We start from the raw sequence: 5,372 nt of genomic DNA, 5'->3' as shown, positions 1-5,372 counted from the left end.
AGGAGTGTTTTCCACATTTGGACAGTAATCCTCAGCTTCTGATGGCATTGTTTACAACCACGCAAGAAAAACAGAATTATGGAACAAAATAAACTCATGATTGCTAACTGATGAGACTGATGTTTTAGGCAATTACCTTGGGAAACCAAGCAGGAATCTACCAAGTGAAAAATATATCACAAGTGGGCGGGGGGGGGTGTGGAGAGGAGGTGTGATCTAACTCATGTACAACATAAGCTTATCCAGAATTGTCACAATAAATCCCCCCGTACAAAGAAAATATGATAATTTTAAAAAGGGGGGGAAAAGAAGAAAAATGTAATGAAAATTTAAAATAGGACAATGATCTGATAAAGGCAGAATGGTTTTAATTATCAATGCATTGTCATAATTAAATTGTATAATTTTCTAGAATAACACATCGATAGTCATTGAGTGTGAGCTCCTACCCCAGGGTGTCACCAGTGACTTTGGGCTCTCCTATGAAGAAAAAGCTATGATGAAATAGCTCAGTGAAATTCACGCTTCTTAATCCTGAATCCACCTCCAGATGCCCTATACCAGCCCTGCATCTTCACCAGCAGATGTCACTGTTTACATATAAAATGGAAACACCCCTTCACTCCCCCCTCAAAGTTTTTATATTATTTTTTCTTTTCTTATTCTAAAACAAGCTTCTTCACAGTTTTCGTTTTTTTTTTTATAAAGCTTAACCATGTGATAATTTTTGTTCTGGAAAAGAATAACATTATTCATCCCTTTGAAGGAAGAATTATATACGTTTTGTACATTAAGGTCTGCAGTGAAACGCCATTTTAAAACAATTGTTGCCAAGAGTGGTGCACATAGCTGTAATCCCAACCTTCAGGAGATTGACAGGAAGATCATGAGTTTCAGGTCAGCCTGGGCTATCTAGTGAGACCCTGTCTCAATAATAATAATAATAATAATAATGACGATGGTGATAATAAGTAATAATACTGCTGTTGTTGAACACCCGCTATTTGCCTGAATCTAGCTACATCATTAGAGTCATCCAAAAAGAGATGAAGAGCTGTAATCCTCCAAGGTCTCAAAACCTCTTTTGAAGAGATAAGATAATAATGCAGCACTTAAGATGTTTGAAGTTTGTCGGTTGCCTAAGGATCAGTCACCATCACAAATGAAACAGTAACTATCAGACCAGGAAGTTTATGACCAACGGACTACTTCAGAGGAAGCAAATGGTCATTGATGTCCTGCACCCTGGGAAGGCAACAGTACCTAAGACAGAAATTCCGTAAAAACGACCTAAAATGTGCAAGATCTCACTGGATGTCATTTTTGTATTTGGCTTCAGACCTCATTTTGGTGGTGGAAGGACAACTGACTTTGGCATGATTTATGAAGATTATGTAAAGAAAAATGAGCCCAAACACAGACTTGTAAGACACAGACCATATGAAAGCAAAAGAATGCAAGGAAGCAGCAAAGGAATGCAAAAACAGAGTGAAGAAAGTCAGGGGTGGGGGGGACAGCCAAGGCCTATGTTGGTGCTGGCAAAAAGCCTAAAGAATAAAGGTTCTACAAAGACTCTATCTACATTGATTTGTAGATTTTTCATGAGGATCAATAAACTGTAAAAACTTCAAAAAAAATGCTTGAAGTCAAGTACTGAAACCCAAAATGAATGCCATACTGTTTTAGGAAGATGGGATTTCAGTGGGGAACACAGCAGGTGGAAGGATTTAGGAGAGTGAATTCACTGGGTTGGCAATGGGTAGGTTTTGTATTTTGTTTGGTTTCGTGCTGTCATTGCTGAGAGAGCAAAAAGAAAAACGAATTAGTTTTGGAGGAACCATTTGACAGAGTTGTGAAAAATGAAATGGAGGGGTTATTATTACAGACTCTGGGAGCGAGGACAGGAACTACTTCAATGCCAATTACAAATGCAGAGCAGACCCAAAGGGCATAGGAAAGAACAGACCGCCATGCCAGCTTCCTGATGGGTACAGTTACCATGTCTTTTTGTCTTTTCAGTCCAAGATACAAGATCAGATAATAGAGTTTAAATTTAAGAAAATTTAAATTCAGGACTATTCTCAGAAACTCTAGGACATAATGATGCAACAAGTATAGGAGGAAGAGAGGGATTAGAATCTTGTAAACTTGGGTGCTGTCAATGGAAAATGTCTTAAATAGAAAGGTTTTAAGGATAGTGTGATTCATGTCACTGGTACTGGCCTGGGCTAGGCTGGCAGAGGTCTGGGGGGCATTGTGGGTTGAGGAGCTAGAAGCCTGGCCAGAGTTGGCAGGGTTTGAAACTGTATTTAGAAGTCATTGACCTAGAAGTGAAAAAAACAATATCAGGGCAAAGAAAGGTCTTAAGGAACTAGTTTATTTTATTTTATTCTATTATTTTATTGATTTATTTTTATTGTTGTGCTGGGATACATTGTGGCGTTTACAAAAGTTCTTATAATATATCAACTATATCATATCACACTTGAAGTCACCCCCTCCACCATTTCCTTTCCTTCCCCCTCCCCATTCCTGGACTAGTTTCAACATGTCTCATTTTTCTATTTACATACATGTGAAGTTCATTTTATTAAATTACGTTCATGCTATGGTTTGTCCCTTCCAAAACTCATGCTGAAATTTGATTGCCATTGTGGTGTTGGGAGATGGGCCCTGTAAGAGATGATTAGGTTGTTAAGCGAGATTAATGGTGGCAAAACACTGAGTTCAAACCCTAGTACCAGAAGAGATAGAGAGAGAGAGAGAGAGACCTTTCTTGTGGGACTGGATTAGTTTTGCAAGAGCGGGTTGTAATAAAGTGAACCTGAGACCTCTTTTCTCTATCGTCACACACCAAACTGCCCTTCTGCTCTTCTGCCATGTTTTGACACTGCTCAAGGCCCTGGCCAGGTACAACCACCCAGTCTTGAACTTCCAGCCTCTAGAACCATGAGATATATAATCTTCTTTTCTCTGTAAATTATTCATTGTTAGTATTCTGTTGTTGCAACAGAATACACACTAAGAGAACACATAAATAATAATATTCACCTGGTGTGGTGCACTCTTAAGTGTACAAGTTCCTGTTGATTCTATGTGCTTGTTGCATTCCTATCATGGGAATTCATTGCCAGAAGCCTTTAGCCTGCACTCCTCTGCCCATTCCATGGTGCTACAGTTTGGATGTAAAATGTCCCCCAAAGGCCATGTGTTGAAGGCTCGGTCCCCAGCCCCTGGCACTATTGGGACGTGGTGGAACCTGTAGGAGGTGGGTCACAGGGGGAAGAAGTTTGGTCACTAGAAATATGCCCTTAAAGAAAACATTGGGACTCCCACCTTTCTCTCTCTTTCTGCTTGCTTCCTGGCCACCATGAGCTGAGTAGCTTTGTTCCACCACACACTCCTGCCGCCATGTGCTGCCTCATCACAGGCCCAAAAGCAACAGAGTCAACTGACTATGGACTGAAAACTCTGAAAGTGTGAACCAAAAAAACCTTTCCTCAGGGTTAGTTGATTACCTCAGGTATTTTGTGACAGTGACAGAATGATGACTAACACAGAATTTCACCATTATTACCTGGGACCCCCAAATGTCCCTCTACCAATCAGTGGCCCATCATCCTTGCTACCTTTTCCGATTTCTGTGAGATGAACATTATTCAATGTGGAAGGCTTCATTCTTCATCCTGCTTGCTTTCTGAATTCCATGAGGAGATGGGAGAAAAATATGGCCTGGAATTCAATACGGCCACAATGTTTCCAGAATACCTGTCCTTCATTTTCTACTAATGGATTCTTTGAACTTGGCAAATGCCTAAATACATTTGTGCCTTAGTTTGCTGACTTAGTTTACAACTGCAGACTGGGAACAAGGATGCCTATCTACCTCTCATGGTGGAATAAAGACTAGAAGTAATGCATGTCAAACCTGGTGAGGGGTGTCTAGTTAGTAGACATGCTAGCCCCAGCTATGAGCCTTTTTTTCACATTAGGTGGGTATGGGGAGAGCCATGGTGTTAGTGGGACCTGAGTGCCAATGACAAAATCCCATGGTGAATCTTCTTAATTTGGTATAATTGATGAAAATCAAGATTATGGGTTTGACTAGACATAGAAATCGATGAGCCCAAATGCTGCAGCTCTGATCTCTTTGCATACGAGTGTGTAGTAAGAGGCAGTGTTTCTTTTGTTTAAAACCCTGTGCACTTAATTTGCATTCAGAGAAAGGTTGTGAAATGATCCAGGCTTGCTGCAAACAAGAAATCAGGATGCCAGCAAGGCCAATGTTGTTGTGAGAATGTTGAGCTATTAATCATAAAATAGCAAAACAGGTCATTTTTATTTATAGCAAACTGTTGCTAAGCAGATAAAGACCCCTTTCAGAGCTTGCATTTTTTTTCCATAGGAAAGAGCTTGGTTTATACAACTTTTTTTTTTTTTTTTTTGGAAGAACTAAAAACCCCATATGTACATGAGTCCTGAGTGCTTGTGAGTTTTAGACCAAGGCCCTTGGCACGTATAAGCCCTTGCAGGATGGATTGCATGACCTGGGACAGCCCTTTGAAAGGAGGCTGGGGTGCTTCTGGCCACAGCAACAACAGATTAGATGAAGGAGATCCTTTTGACCTGAATTGGAGGCCCCAGGAAAGCCTAGATGAGCTCTTGTTCTTTTTACTGGATTTCCCAGGTCACCTCCTGCTGTGCTCCTGGCAGGGGCCAGGAGCCTGTCTATGGCCATCACTCAGTCAGACCTCCCTTCCCTGCACCCCTCCCCCTCCATAGATGGAGCCTGACTCCTTCTGGGAAGTGTGTAGGAGGAGTCCAGTCCACAAAAGTTCACTTGTGCTCAGACTCTGCAAGGATAATCTTCAATCTCTTTTCAAAACCCAAGGGCTGAGTTTTTGCCCTTTCTGAGTAGAGCAGGCACTGAAATATTTGTGGAATTCATGAATAACTCCGTGTTTGTCTTTGAACCTGTATTTGAGCAAATAGAAAATGTGGTAGGTGGAAAATTAGGCACTCAAAAGAGACTCATGTTTGGATCCCTGAAACCGTACATGCTACCTTTATTTTGGAAAAAAAAAAAAGGGTTTTTTGCAGATGTGATTAAGGACCTAGAGATGAGGGGAATATCCTGGATTATGTGGTGGACTCTAAATGCAATCACATGTCTTGTGGTTGAGGGAAGCAGAGGGAGACTGCTGTAGACAGAAAAGGATAACCCTCTCCCACGATACTGCAAACAAAGGCAGCGATGAGGATGACTTCTCACCCCTCACCCTATGTGGAACATGTGAACAACTTCTTCTTTGAGGACCGTTGCCAGGCAGAGAAAATTCTTTGTGTACCTCTGCATTGCCATTGACCCTTAG

The 5,372-nt window shown here is 41.1% G+C and overlaps 1 pseudogene; it reads left to right on the top strand.

Annotated features, from left to right (window-relative positions):
• Positions 1-1,187: 1,187 nt before the first annotated feature.
• Positions 1,188-1,558, top strand: LOC109691347 (small ribosomal subunit protein eS24-like; annotated as a pseudogene).
• The last annotated feature ends 3,814 nt before the right edge of the window (positions 1,559-5,372 follow it).

The sequence above is a fragment of the Castor canadensis genome, chromosome 19 (genome assembly GCF_047511655.1).
Source record: "Castor canadensis chromosome 19, mCasCan1.hap1v2, whole genome shotgun sequence".
NCBI lineage: Eukaryota > Metazoa > Chordata > Mammalia > Rodentia > Castoridae > Castor > Castor canadensis.
The sequence above is the reverse complement of the archived record's forward strand: the minus strand, read 5'-3'. Positions and strand labels throughout refer to the sequence as shown.